The 15,499-nt window shown below is 40.6% G+C and overlaps 1 protein-coding gene across 1 annotated transcript in view; it reads left to right on the top strand.

Annotated features, from left to right (window-relative positions):
- Positions 1–15,499, top strand: part of CELF2 (CUGBP Elav-like family member 2) — an 830,917-nt gene that overhangs the window by 190,319 nt on the left and 625,099 nt on the right. Inside the window, exon 2 of the mRNA XM_033439192.2 lies at positions 15,461–15,498. The gene's annotated coding sequence lies outside the window, so the exon portion shown is untranslated. The remainder of the gene's footprint in view (positions 1–15,460; position 15,499) is intronic.

The following is a 15,499-nucleotide window of genomic DNA, read 5'->3' as shown; positions in this document are numbered from 1 at the left end:
CCAGATCTCTCTCAGTGCAAGACTTTTCGCTCCTCACAACCAGCCTCTCATCAGCTCAGTCCCAGCAACCTGGCCTTTCAACTACACTCAGATTCACCAGAATGGTCTCTAGGTAGCTCACATACCATCTGAGGTAGGCTGAATACTGCCCCCTCCCCAAAGAAATCCACAGGCAACTCCTCAGAACCTGGAATATATTACTTGACGTGTTAAAGGGCAATTTGCAGGAATAATGAAGTTAAGGATCTTGAGATGGGGAGGTTTTCCTGGATTATCTGAGTGTACTCAATGTTATCACTAGAATCCTTATAAGAGGGAGTCAGGAAGGCCAGAGGGACAGAAGGCGGTGTGATGACAAAAGCAAAGAGAAACTAGGAGATGTGACAATGGAAGCTGAGGTCAGAGACTGAGAGATTTGAAGATGCTACCCTGCTGGTTTTGAAAATGGAGGAAGGGGCTATGAGTCAAGGAATGTAGGCGGCCTCTAGAAGCTGGAAAAGACAAGGAAATGAATTTGATCTCTGACTCACAAAATCAGATTTCACTGGTAATTGTTGTATTCTATTATACTGGGTTGCTAATCTGATAAAGCAAAGTGGTAATGGATGATCCTGACTTAAATGTATCACCTTTCCCAGATAATAATAACAGTAGCAAAGTATGATGTTATAGGAACACTGCAAAGTAAGTATTGTTATCCCAAATTAGAAATAATGACGTGGAGGCTCCAGAAAGATGAGCAAATTGCCCAAAGTGATAGAACGTGTCTGAGGTTTGCATAAACCCAGAGTCCTCATACTGTCTCTTGTCCTCATCCTGCAGGACCACACTGTCTCTTGTGGTTTTCTAAAGACTTGATGTCTTATTTCAGGCATCACCTCTTTTGGGAAGCTGTTCTTAGTACCCCAAATGGATTTCCCCATCCCCTCCATTCAGCATCCCCTGTGCCTGGTACAGTACTTAGTTCTATCACTGTCCATCCATCTATCACTGCAATAGCTACAATCAATTCCTTTAACATATTTCTTGAGGCTGAGAAAATGCCTTATTTTTCTTTATATTCCTAGCATCTAATTCAGTGCCTGCAATGCTGCAAACTACAAATGTTTGATAGAATAAAATGAATGAACGATGGAACTTCTTATAGATTTGCAAATAAAATATCATCGAAGTATGACCCATTTACATTCATTTTTAAAAAGCAATCTAGTGAGTCAATTCTCCCCCACCCCACCCCAATCCCAAATACACCTAAAGTACATTGAACCCAAATGCAACACTGTAGAAAAGCAATTCCTTCCTGCTCCTTGTCAGTCACTCTCCTGTTCTCCTCCAAAGTAACCACTGCTCTGATTTCTATCCTTCTGGATTAGTTTTGTCTACTCTAGACTTTCACTTAAATTGAATCATATAGTGTATACTTTCTGAACCCGGAATCTTTCACTCAGCTTAGTAGTATTTTTGAGATTCACCTGTGTTGTTGCATGTAGCAGTAGTTTATACTCTTTATTGCCGGGTTGGATTTCATTTTAGGAACACACCCCAGTTTATGTTTCTACTCTTCTCTTGATGGACATCTGGGTTGTTTCCAGGTTTGGGCTTTTATGAATAACTTTGCTATGAATGTTCTTGTCCAAGGCTTTTTGTGGGCATATGTTTTCATTTCTTTTGGATAAATACCTAGAAGTGGAATAGCGGGTTCACACTGTAAATGCATATCTGTGTTTTACCTGATGGATTATATATATATAAATATTACAGTGTTCAAGATATGTATAAATTGTTGTAATTGTCCTGTGAATGTTAGTGTGTTGCAATAGCAGACTTAGTTACCATGTGTCTTGGGTCACATTCTCTGGCAGTAGAGGCCGAGACAGAGATTCTTGTGGATGTGATCTGTTGAGATAATGCTTGTGGGAGAAGCATGTTAGGGAGTGAGGGAAGCAGGGTGTCACAGGGAAGACGGTAAACAAAGAGGTGGTTTCAGTGAAGCCCAGCGTCATCTTTATCCCACAGAAAGCTCTGGAGCATCTCATGTTAAGGTAGGAGAGCTGGGCTTTTGTATCCACACTTCAGTCTTTAGCTGAAGTCAGCCCTCTTCCAGGGGGCAGAGTTTATCTGCCAGGCATCTCTTAGCTATAGTGGCTCCTGTGGGGGCCAAAAGCAATTCAGTGGAGGAGCCATGAAAGGCCAGCACTCACAGCAGCTGGGTGGATGGGAGCACCAGCCCGGTGAAGGGGACCTGGTCGGGGCTCCAAGCCTCCTTTCTCCCAGGCCAGCCACTAGAATACATGAATTCTCTCCATCCCACAACTTACTCGCCACTTGTTTAGGATGGGGCAATCCATACAAAGAAATGCATTCAGACATTACTCCAAAAGACTCACCTCTGTGGCCCAGATCAGATGATTCTAGATGAGGGCTATCGGCCCAGGCTTAGAAGACTTGCGTGACTCCTCAAGGGGTAAAATGCCAGCAGTGGCTGCCACTGTTAACCTTGTAACCTTGCACTTCAGGGGTGGTGCGGCTGCTCTCTGAGGTCTTCCAGCCCTGACCTCTCTCTTAGTGGTAGCTGCCCACCCTGCATCCTGGTGCTTCGGTCACCACTTGATATCATAGATTTGTAGACTCGGCAGGCTGGGCAGGAGTATGAGGAAAGACAGGTTCCTCTGTGACCTGAAGGAAATTTCTGTGACTAAGAAGTCTCATTTCACACTAAAAACTGACCCCTCCTCCATACACCTGGTCTTTTGAACAAGTGGTATCTCTTTTTGAGGGATATTTTAATCCTAAGTTGACAGAATGAGTATAAAAATGAAGGACCTACTGTATAGCACAGGGAACTCTGCTCAATATTATGTAACAACCTAAATGGGAAAAGAATTTGAAAAAGAATAGATACATGTATATGTATAACTGAATCACTTTGCTGTACACCTGAAACTAACACAACATTGTTAACCAACTACACTCCAATATAAAATAAAAAGTTTTAAAAAAATGAAACAGAACAGGTCACAAAATGGCCAAAAAAATAATTTCTCTTCTTTCTGGCCAAACCAGCAATGGTGGGGGAATTGATGGGTAAAGGGGACTCAGGAACCACAGAACCACAGGTGATCTTTTGACAGAGTAGCCTTGCTTTCCGATGTGTTAATTGGAGTATTAACCACTTGTCAGCGTATTAACCACTTGCTGACAGAGAGGAGCATCACTACAACATCAGAATGCATCCATGGCAACTTGATGTCAAGATGTCTTTCCGTGACCCTTGTGGCACTTTGTGTGAAGAAAGCCCCAATTCAGCTTCTCAGTCTGCAACAATGCTGTTCTGGAGGGGCTCATTCTCAGCAATGTAAGGAGCTATTGTTCCACTTTTTGGAAATAAGATGGTGGTGGGAACAAGAGCTGTTATTGCAAACTCATTGTAGTTTATTATTTCCATCAAAGAGAGAAAGCAAGGAAGTCCTCAGGCAGGCTTAGCTGAAATATTACAGGGGCTAAGAGGTGAACTTGAAAAACCTTTCATTTTAAGCTTGCAGCTGCTGTGTGCACTGAAAGTCCAGCGAGGAAGAACTTCCCCAAAAACAACCACCATGAAATTGAGCAATGTTTATTAATCTTTGGTTATTTCCCTCTGTTTGTTTGATAGCAAGCAGCCATAAGTTCATATTTAAGGGAAGAGTCTTGTAGGTTACAACTCCTCCCCAGCCAAAAGGTCATAAAATTCTAAGAAAAGAGGGGGAAAAAAAAAGGTTCTACAAAAATAAAAACACAAGAAAAATCTAGAGGATTCGTATGGTGATGAAGAAAAAGCCATCTTCAAGAACCCACCCACAACTCCTTAAATGTTGGTCCTTCTTGGAGTCCTATGATGCCGATTTTGGCTACTAAAGCCATTCACTTCATTTGATAACTGTGGCCCAAAGAATATCTATGTCAGCAGCTGACCCAAGGGGAAAACAGACAGGAAAAATACCTAAAGTTCATGATTTCTCATGTGATGTGCAGTTTTCAGAAAAGAGAGTACTACAGTTTGTGGATACAGGAAATTACATGGTAAGATGATAAGAAAAGTGTGCGTTGGCTAGCCCATTGAAAAGCTGACTTTATGTTTGAAATTACTTATTACTGCTATCAGGGACTCATGTGCCTGGCCCTGGGTATCTATCCTTTCCCTCAGAGATGAATCCCCAACATGCGGCAGAAATATGATTACATTTCCAACTCTACAGTAGCGACCTGTTATGGAATTAGAGCACAAAAAGATTCTTCAACATGTCGTCTTCAGTTGACTACCACTAGTTAACCTATTGGAACAAAAGAAATCCATTTTGTTAGAAGTGACATTTTGAAAGCAATATTGACTTCGAAAACTTACATTTATTGAGCCTTCTGGAGCTGATGTCAAAGAACGTTGAACGCTTAAAACAAATTAGGTTAAGGATAAAAAGCCATTGAAGATAGATGCCTATTAACATCCTTGAAGTTTATGAATTCACTCAAAATCTGGGTAAAAGAGAGGTAGGCAAAAGCACGAAAACAGGTTTGGTGGTCCTAGCCAACCGCAAGCTGAAGATAAATTTTCAGCAACTCAAAGGGGTACACACGATATAATGAGGGTAACAACAACAGTTACCTCTTGAGAATGAGTTGAGGCCAGAAGTGAAACGATGACTCAGTTTCAATATTCATCGTAACACATTTTATTACAACCAGTTTGGGGCTCAAGTTATAAAAAATTGAGTGCAGAAATGTAAACACAATATGATATGAAACAAGTTCTGTGATGAAAGGGGAAAGATAATAGAGGTGATTTACCCTGGGGAAGTGAAGCTAAAAAACTACCCTCAGAGCAATGCTTGGGTGTCTGAAGCAATAGTACAAAGAAGATACAAAGGAGATTTTCTCTATGTTTGCAAAAGATCTAGCAAAGTGAATGTGCAGAAGTAGAGTCTGGCTAGAAATTGCTGCGGGTCCTTTTTACTTTAGCACTGGGATGGGCTATCAAGGAAAAGCTTGGAATCTTAGACATCTTTGAGAAGAGCTAGAGAGAAAACAAACCAGGATAGAAAATCATCTGAACCATCTGCCTTCAATTCCGGTAAACACAAGAAAATGATGACAGTTCTTTTCTTTTAACTTTTTATTTTATATCAGAGTATAGTTGACTAACAATGTTGTGTTAGTTTCAGGTGTACAGCAGTGATTCAGTTATACATATACATGTACCTATTCTTTTTCAAATTCTTTTCCCATTTAGGTTGTTATATAATACTGAGTAGAGTTCCCTGTGCTATACAATAGGCCCTTGTTGGTTATCCATTTTAAATATAGCAGTATGTACATGTCAATCCCAAACTCCCTAACTATCCCTCCTTCCCACACTTCCCCTCTGGTAACCATAAGTTCATTTTCTAAGTCTGTGAGTCTATTTGTTTTGTAAATAAGTTCATTTGTATCATTTTTTTTAGATTACTCATATAACGATATCATATATTTCTCTTTCTCTGTCTGACTTACTTCACTCAGTATGACAATCTCTAGGTCCATCCATGTTGCTGCAAATGGCATTATTTCATTCTTTTTAATGGCTGAGTAATATTCCATTATATACATGTACCACATCTTCTTTATCCATTCCTTCATCGATGGACATTTAGGTCACTTCCATGTCTTTGCTATTGTAAACAGTGCTGCATGTATCCTTTTGGACCATGTTTTTCTCCGGATGTATGCCCAGGAGTGGGATTTCAGGATCATATGGTAGCTCTATTTTTAGTTTTTTAAGGAACGCAATTCTTGCCTCGCCTTCATGGTAGCCGCCACATGTGTGTTGTTTAGGGGAATCTATCTCCATATGCATATCTTACACTTGCATTCTTTTCCTTCCAAAGTTAGATGTGAATAGTTTTAAAAATGATTGAAATAGTTAAGACATCTTTGCAATTGCAGAGAAGGGCCCACGTTAACTGCACAAACTAAAGTCATCATCATTCCAACAAATCTGATATAACCAAGGGAAATAACAATACCAACAAATGAAGCCAGTGTGAAGCCACTCAGCACTGTGGTACTGGATTAATCATGTTGCTCTTTGAGAATGTAAAGCTTTTAATCATGTAGGGCTGCAGTCTTTGGTGAAAATTCATGGGCACTTTATGGGTTTATTTTGGGCCCCAGGGCCCCTGTACATTTCTTTGTGCTAAGTACAATGAAAACCTGTTAAGGGCAAAGAATAAAAATTAATGTCAAAGTGAATAAAGGAACTGAAAAGGTCAAAACTTGTTCCTAGGGCCAAGGAATATGCCTGCCAGTGGAAAAGACCATGGAAATCAAAATTAAATAAAGAGCTTATGCCCATAAATTTGTGGAATTAGCAAAATTGCTGCAAATTGGCTTTCCAATGGCTCTGCATTACAAACACAGAATATGCATAAGAATATATTATGGCCATATGTAAACATATGTATAAGCAGGAGATAAATTTTTATTTTGTTCTTGTAATCCAAATACTTGAACTATCTAATTGTCTGGCCTGAAGGAGGCAACAGCAGTCCCTCTCAGAAGGCCCATGTCAACCCTGGATACATATAAATGCCTCCTGGTAAATATATATATATATATATATATATATATAGAGAGAGAGAGAGAGAGAGAGAGAGAGAGAAGGAGAGAGAGAGAGAGAGAGAGAAAAGGAGAGAGAGAGAGAGAGCGCGCGCGCATGTAAGCTGAGTTACTGAATGCATTCCCCAAATTTCCAGGAGCCTTTTTATTTTTATCTGCAGGAGCCATATTATCCTTACGGATGAATGGTTTATATCTATGTGTATGTACGTGTGTGTGTGTGTATATATATAAGTATATATATAAGTATATACATATATATATAAACCTACTAGAAGACACTAAAATTTTGATATCAAATCAGCACCCATTTTGTAGTGGAAAATAAATGTAATACTGATACAAAAAATATATATATGATTCTATTTATTTGTTTAATCCCAACTTCAATGCATCACAAATTGGTTTTAAAAGAGGGGTGATGCTATAATTTCACACATCATTTATCATTGAACACTAGGATTTAGGATAGTTCGAGAGATAGGGTAGGATACATCAACATCTCGCAAACTATTCCTAAATATTAAGGTCCACAAATAGCTCATTTGATAGAAAAAGGTCATAAAGTTCTAAGAAAAGAGGAAAAAAAAAAGGTTCTACAAAAACTGCTTGTGCAGGTTTGTCTCATACAATTCACCAGTAATCAGTGGTCCACGAATGCAGCCATTGTCTGTGAAACCTAGAATAGGGTTTTGCCCATCCTGTCAGGCCCGCATTATATTAATGGTGGGGCGGTTTTCTCAGCAGGCTCCCTCCTTCTCCCTGCTTGCACAGGGGAGAAAATCCTTCCATTGGCTCTGTTGCCTCCCTGGCTGGGCTTTCGGGCATCTTAGCTTTCGTTTCTTCCATAGTCATTACCTGCATTTCCAAATCTACTCGTCAACCTGACAGTACAAACCCATTCTCTCCAATGGGGCCCTCAGAGCATTTACCTTTCCCTGTTCCAGGTGAAAAGTACCAGCCAGGCACCAAGGACTGGGTGCTATCTGTAGATTCCAACAGTCAAGTCAGTTCTGGGTTGAAGGGCCTACATTGGCTCAGTGTCTCCCCGGCGGGGAATGAGTCAGGGGAGGACCGTTCAGTGGTCAGTGCCCAGCACAGCTCCAGGCAGCCAAACACTGGTGGCAGCTCTGCCTGCAACCTGTACGTGACCTCTGGCCATCTTCACCACGTCTGCCCCTTGAGCATCATAGAAGAAACCAAGATGGGTCTCGGGTCGTGATGGGAATACGGATGAGGAGGAAAGGAAAGCCTCGAAATGACTTACTTCAGAAACAGCCAAAATTCCCCCTTGAGGGGGGAGGGTTATGTGCCAGCAGGAGAGAGTCTAATTCACTCTGTAGCCTATTCTCGGGGTTTTTGGGTGGTTTTTTGTGTGTACACGTGTGCACATTACACCACAGTGTACATTTATAAGCCAGCCACCCTCCAAACTAAATCTGATGGAGGGGTGCATAGCAGGAGGGAAAATGAATACCCATTCTGAGCAATCAAAAAGGTCCCTGTTCCTTTGAAAATGTTTTAAGATGTCAGGTTGAAAGGCGCCAGGCTATTTGAATAAATGAATTGGTCCACAGGCATTATGGCTATGGTAGTTACGGTTATCATTCCTCAAACAGGGATTTTGACTTTTTTTTAAAGTAATGCAATAGAATCAGGAAAAATGTCTGGGAGTCAGCTCCCTATTTTAGTGACAGCCTGTATCAGGGCATGTTGTGAAAATAGACCAAGCATTTGTTTTAGAAAAAAATAATAACATTCAACATACGTTCCTGCATTTAGTTCCTTCCAAATAAATAAAAGCGTATGTGTGAGTGGCTGTAGGCTAGTGTGCTCAGGTGTTGACATATTGAAATGGAGATGTTTTTCAGCACCAAAGGCCACAGGAATAGTTGCCAACCTGGTCACAACTCTAAATGGGTGTTGAAATATTTCCTATAACTTAAAGAGCAGATAAGCTGAGTTATTGAATGCGTTCTCCAAATTTCCAGGCGCGTTTTTGGTTTTGCCTGCAGGAGGCATATTATACTTATGGATGGATGTTTTAAACACTCTGCTGTGTGTGGGTTTATGCAAATTCGATTTTTTCAAAGGTGCCTCTGTTAGGTGCACACGCATTAGGCCCCCATCTGCTGGAACACCTGGGATCAGGGCGCAAGGTGGGCTCAGGTCAGACTGAAATAAAATTGAGCCTTTCTGCCCTCTAGGGGCATAGCTCTTACCATTTTCCAGTCGGAACTATTCCCGGCATCTCAGAATGGCAGTTCATTTTAGCTTTTTACTCTTAAACCAACCCCGTGATTCTCTGCACACCCTCACCCCTGAACAGACATTAACTGCTCAAATAATGTGCCCCAAAGAGACACAGATCAAAATGGCATCCATGCCAGTTCTTTACTTTTCTCTACCATATGAAAGGATGAATGGACAATTCAGGCAAAGCACCAGCTTAGAGGGAGAGGCTGAGATACCCAGAGATTTAGAAGGAGCATTTCTATAGTTCTGTGGATAGTTTCCACCATTAACATTTTTACCAGTTTTATTGTAGTATAACTGACATCCCATAAACTGTACAATCTGGTAAGTTTCATCATGTGTAATCATCTCTGAGATCATCCCCTCAATCAAAGAAGAACCCCAGATTCTCCTTGGCTCGCTTTTTAGTCCTTCCCTCTGACCCCTCCCTGCATTCCTCAACCCCATCCCACAACTTATAACCTTGATCTGTTAAGGAAGCCAAGCCAGTTGTCCTATCAGGATGGTTTTGATTGGTTTCTTCTTCCTGGTATCGTTTAGCTTATTCCTCTCTCTCTCATGTTTCCTATAAAGTGGAAGGTGTATATAGAGGCTTCATGGATGCCTGTTAAGCATTTTTGGCTAAAAATAACATATGTATTTCATGAGGCATCACATCAAAGGCACTTAATATCTGATTGACCCAAATATTTCTATTTTACTCTCCTGATACCAGCTTTTATTTGTTGTTGTTTTGTTATTTTTTGCTTTGCTTTTAATGATATATTTTCTTCCTTAGAAGTTACATTTAAGAAAATTTAGGTTAGGTTTAAGATGAATCTTAGTTGAGTTATAGTTAAGGGAGTTTTAATGTTGCCTCTGTTACAAAATATGTTTATATCCACCCTTATTCACTCCTCACTGTGAAGAGAGGCAGCTTAGTGATTTGGCAGCAAGAGGTGTGGATTTGAATCGTGGCTCTCTCATTGAAAGCAGTGTGGCCATAGACAATTTGCTTTTTTTTTTTTCTTTCTCTGAGCTTCAGTTTCCTCACCTGCAAAATAGACATGAAAATGTCAGCACCAAATACATGAAAGGTACATTATATTAACCAAAAGAGATAAGATATGGGTTGATGTTCTGTGAAGAACAGAGTTCTAATCAAATAAAAGTTATTATTGGGCTTCCCTGGTGGCGCAGTGGTTGAGAGTCCGCCTGCCGATGCAGGGGGCACGGGTTCGTGCCCCGGTCCGGGAAGATCCCACATGCCGCGGAGCGGCTGGGCCCGTGAGCCATGGCTGCTGAGCCTGCGCGTCCAGAGCCTGTGCTTCGCAACGGGAGAGGCCACGACAGTGAGGGGCCCGCGTACCACCAAAAAAAAAAAAAAAAAAAGTTATTATTATTCTGATGTTTCTTTGAGATAAGAAGAAATCCTAAGTAATATATTGCACAGCTAGAGAAATTGAGACACAGAGAGAGCAAATGACTTACAAAGCTAGGGAACGGAACATCATATTCTTGGCTCCTACCACTGCAGTGGATCCTGGATTTGAAATTAGCGATGCCTCACTGGAGCCAGGACCCCAAGACATAGAAGGATAATAGCCTACAGCCTATCACATGCTATCACTCTCAAAATGCAATCTGCTGGATGATGTATTTTCTCAAAAAGCCCCACCTAACTACCATTGCTAACGCCAACGCTTCCAAGACATCTTCACTCATCCTCACAGATATAATTTTCTTTCCCTCTCCACCCTAGACAATTTCACCTAAACTCCTCTTAGAGATTCTACAAATTTTTCACAGTATTATTGCTACTTAAGATTGCATGCCTCTTGCAGGCAAGGACTGAGTCATCTACATGCCTTAAACATAGCATATACTCAACATATATTTGTGAAACTAAATTAAACCTTCAAGAGTTTGAAGTTAAAGTAATAATGCCCGAACTGGTTGGTCAGCCCAGCTGTGACTATTAGACAAAACAGGTCACTTACCCGAAACCAAAATTCTGATTAAAAATTGATAAACATTAAAATAAGTTGTTTATAATTTAGCCCTTAGACTTTTAATAACTACAAATGCCAAATTTAAACTTGAGGAATAAAATTGAACCTGCCTTTATAATCTGTCATTATTCTAAGGGCTAGATGAGCTAAATATTTAACCTTTAATTGCCTTCATTTATTAACAATATAAAGGATTTTAATATAGTCCAAAAAGAAAAGAAAAAGCAGACTAGCTCAGCTGTTCATGGTTTTATTTGACAGCTGTAAGGTAATGATGACTATGACAGTGTATGGTCTGGGGGAAAAAATCTGCCAAAATTATTCTCTGGGGATATTAGAATATACATTTACACGATGTTAATCAAGTGCTTTGACGGGTCACATCATTTACATCCTCAAAATTAAACAGGAGCCAAGTAAGTACCATTTATACGATGGCCAAATAGGTCTTATGGCTTGTGGACAAGGTCACTGGGTGCAATCTTTTCTACTGGGTCATAGAATGTGTGCTGCTCAAGGGTCCTGGCATTAAGCACGTGAATTACATGGAGACAGTGGAAACCACCTGCCCCTTTTGGAAGCTCAGAAGCAGTTCTGACTGATTAGGACTGGGCTACAGGACAAAGAGAAAATTAACGTTTCTCGAAGATTCTCCAAGACCATCAATCAGAATGACTTGGGTAGTTCTTGAAAATGCATATCCCTGGGGCCCCAACACAGAATACTGAATCAGTATCCCTGGAGAGGGACCTGCCTAGGAATCAGAGTTTCTAGACAAGTTCCACTGAATGGTTGTTACACATGATGAAATTTGAGAGCTGCCAATAGTGCGTCCAATGGATGTAACAGGAGGTGATGACAGCGCCCCCCCCCCCCCACAGTGGTTTCTTCCCTTCAATCACGATCTTTGCTTGGAAGCTACCTGGCATTTAGTGCTTTATTTAAATGGCCCAAATAAGGCTCACTCCTCCGGCTTTGGGGGAACCCTAACTGCTATCTGCTAAACAATGAAACTGGTTGCCACGAGGTCAATTTGATTGAGTTGTTCAGTTGGCCAGAACAAGCCACTAATCGATGAGACTGGCCTGATTATTTAGGGCCATATGAACAATGGAATCAGATGAAGCCAGGTAATGCAATTACGAGGAATTGACTTGTGACAGTCGATCTGGGTGACTTTTAAAAGGCAGCTACTTTAGAAGACGAGCCAATAAGTTCCTGTCTTCAGTCTCTACATATCCCTCTGTCTGAGCAGACCACTGATGGAGGAATGTATCAATAGCAAGATTCTGCTGCTTTGGTGTACTTTGACTATTCTACTGAGCTAGTGGCCAGCCAGCTTTATAATTGTTTTCTCTTTGTGATCTATAACTATATTATTTTGGGAGAGATAGCCATGTTCCCAAGAGCTAGCAAAATTTTTTCCAAACTGTGTTGATTTTTAGGTTATTTTCAAAGGTCAGTAAATTATATCTGATACCTTAAGAAGTTAAGTGAATATTTAAAATCGTTTTACCTTGCTGTGACCACATCATATGTCTATTTTCAAGCTATAATCAGCATTGTCAGACACTAGGCAGTGACGACTGCTAAAGGAGTTCAGTGATCTGGCTCTAAGGGGGCACGAGCTTTGTTTGGTCTTTCTGTGTGGCGGTGATCCTTCTACCTGACAATGTTGCATCTATTGTGTCGGCAGGCAATGACTGCAAAAAGGACAGAAACTGGGGCTGAATGGATCTTGACGGGTGCAGGGGACTGACTGTTGATGGCTTTGAATCCGCCTTGTTATCAAAGAGTTTAGTTTTTTTGTTTTTTTGGGGTTTTTTTTGGTGGTACGCGGGCCTCTCACTGTTGTGGCCTCTCCCGTTGCGGAGCACAGGCTCCAGACACGCAGGCTCAGCGGCCATGGCTCACGGGCCCAGCCGCTCCGCGGCATGTGGGATCCTCCTGGACTGGGGCACGAACCCGTGTCCCTTGCATCGGCAGGCGGACTCCCAACCACTGCGCCACCAGGGAAGCCCAGAGTTTAGAATTTTTTACCTAGGCACACATGAATCCCAGAACTGGAGAGGTGCTGAAAAGGGGAGAAAAATTCTAGTTCTCGTCTTTAAAGGAAGTTACAATTCACTGTTACGATCATATGTGGCTCTACTGAGTAGCTGAGATTTTAGTCCTTTGATCTAACCTATGCAGATGGGGTTTGTTCTAGTACAACTAAGTAGAACAAACAAGATAAATTACATACTCCATTCCAAGATACACATGTAAGCAGTGGGACAGAATTTTTAAGACTCCAGAAAATGGCAACTAAAACAAATTAAGATCCGTATTCTATCACATGACCACGAGAAGTGTGATTCTTGAACAACTAAGTGACTTATTTCTTCATGAAAAATAAATAATAGTCCTTGAGTAACAACACTAAGGACAAAATAGCAATCTTTTCTTTAGCTGAATGCTTTACCTGTTAAGCTGGACCTAAGGATGGTTCTGTAATTTGCTGGAAGGAGTCACAGAACTTGTGAAAGCTGTTACACTCACAATTATAGTTTATTACAGTGAAAGGACAGAGATTAAGCTCAGCTTAGGGAAGAGGCACATGGGGCAGGATCCAGGACGGTTCCAAGTGCAGAGCTTTCAGCCGTGCTCTCCCAGTGGAGCTGTGTGGACAGTGCTTACTTCTCCCAGAAATAGTGTGCAGCAAAACGTACACAGTAAACAACTGTGAAAGCCCACCCAAGCCTTGGAGTCCAGAGGTTTAACCGGGGCTCAGTCACATAAGCAAAGTTGGTCACCTGCTGCGCTAACCTTTGTCTCCAGCCTCTCCAGAGGTTGAGTTTCTACTACATGGGCCAAGCTCCCCATGGGCTAGAAATCACATTGGCAGCATAGATTATCTGGAGCAAACCAAGGCCCCCAGGTAAACAATGACACTCTTATCAGGCAGGATATCTCAAGAGCTGAGGGCAAAGGCCAGACCTCTCTTTGGGCAAGGTTAATCCTTTACTGTATATATGTGAATATATATGTTATGTGTATATATCTTTTCATTAAAAATATAGTTTGGTTATGTCTGTTTTTGAACCTCATAGAAATGCTTCATATATATCATTATATGTATATACTTATATGTGTGTTTCATTTCTTTCAACATTTCTTTTTGATTTATTCCATATTGAGTTAATGTTCTAGACATTCTTATCAAATATTAAGGAGAGTCTTGAAATCTTACTGTAAAATAAAATGTGGATTTGATAGGTAACTAGAATCCAGCAATGAAGCCAGCCTAGAACTTGCTGCACAGACAGCTGACTCCATTTGTTCGTGAATTTCCCCCACATAGTCTGTGTCCTAGAGGACCCCAGAACGAAATACAGTTACTTTTATTTTAATGGTCTGATAAGCTATCACTTGCCTACCTGTAATGATGAGCCTCAGTTATTAGGATCTTATCATATCATCCTCCCATGTCCCCAACAAAGATGAAATCAACCACAGGCTAAGGGGTCAATACATTTTTTCTTAAAGGGCCAGGTAGTAAATATCATAAGGTTTGCAGGCCATATTCTCTCTGTTCCAACTACTTACCTCTTGTAACTATTTACCTACTTACCTCTACAATGCCATTGTAGCGTGAAAGCAGCCACGGACATGTAAACAAATGTGTGTGGCTGTGTTCCAATAAAACTCTATTTATGGACACCAAGATTTGAGTTTTTATTATTTTCACAAACTGTGGAATATTATTCTTCTTTTGATTTTTTCCGAATCCCTTATAAAGGGAAAAATCATTCTTAGCTCATATAAAAATAGGTAGCAGGCTGGATTCGGCCCTTGAGCCATAGTTTGCCAACTACTGGGTAGGCTAGTGGATTCAGAGGTTCTAGAATTGGGTTCAGGTTTTCCATTTATAATAGAATATTCCTCACGGCTCCTAATTCATCAGTCTTATACCACTGACGAGCATGAAAATGAATTGTAACTCATCTAAAACATTTTAGAACCCAGATTTTATTGCTTGGTCAATAAATGAAAATGTTACACGTAGTAAATGGATTTCAGTAAGCATTGGACCAGAACAACTGGCTAATGTTCTAGATTTTACAACCTAAATAAGACAGACCAAACAGATTCCCGTAATAATTCTGTGACATTAAGTCCCTAGATAGAATTTCTGTGGCAAAGGAAGGGTATTAATTCTCTTCCTTCCCCACAGTTCAATCGATATGGATAAAATAGAAGGTAGCCATCAGGTACCAAAATCCCCAAGATAATGTAAACAAACCCTAATAAAAATCGTATCAGCACAGATGTGGCAGAAATCAGAAATCAGTTATTCAGCACCATCACTTTATTCTGATGAGGACTGCACAAGTCCCCCACAACTGAATTGTACTCCTGCCTTCACTTTAGGTCAATGAGCAAATAACAGAAAATTCATCTCACGTGTTTAATTGTTAGGCATTGTTTTCATTCCATCTTTTTTTTAACAGAAAAAGAGCACGTTTTTAAAATAATGTTTGCATAGAGTATCTTTCTCAAATTAAAGGACTGAACCTAATTACCTGTTATTTTTTCATCTTTAGATCTGCAGAGCTTGAGAAGGAGTGATCCAGCCACACAGG

This window comes from Orcinus orca, chromosome 2 (genome assembly GCF_937001465.1).
Source record: "Orcinus orca chromosome 2, mOrcOrc1.1, whole genome shotgun sequence".
Taxonomy (NCBI): domain Eukaryota; kingdom Metazoa; phylum Chordata; class Mammalia; order Artiodactyla; family Delphinidae; genus Orcinus; species Orcinus orca.
The sequence above is the reverse complement of the archived record's forward strand: the minus strand, read 5'-3'. Positions and strand labels throughout refer to the sequence as shown.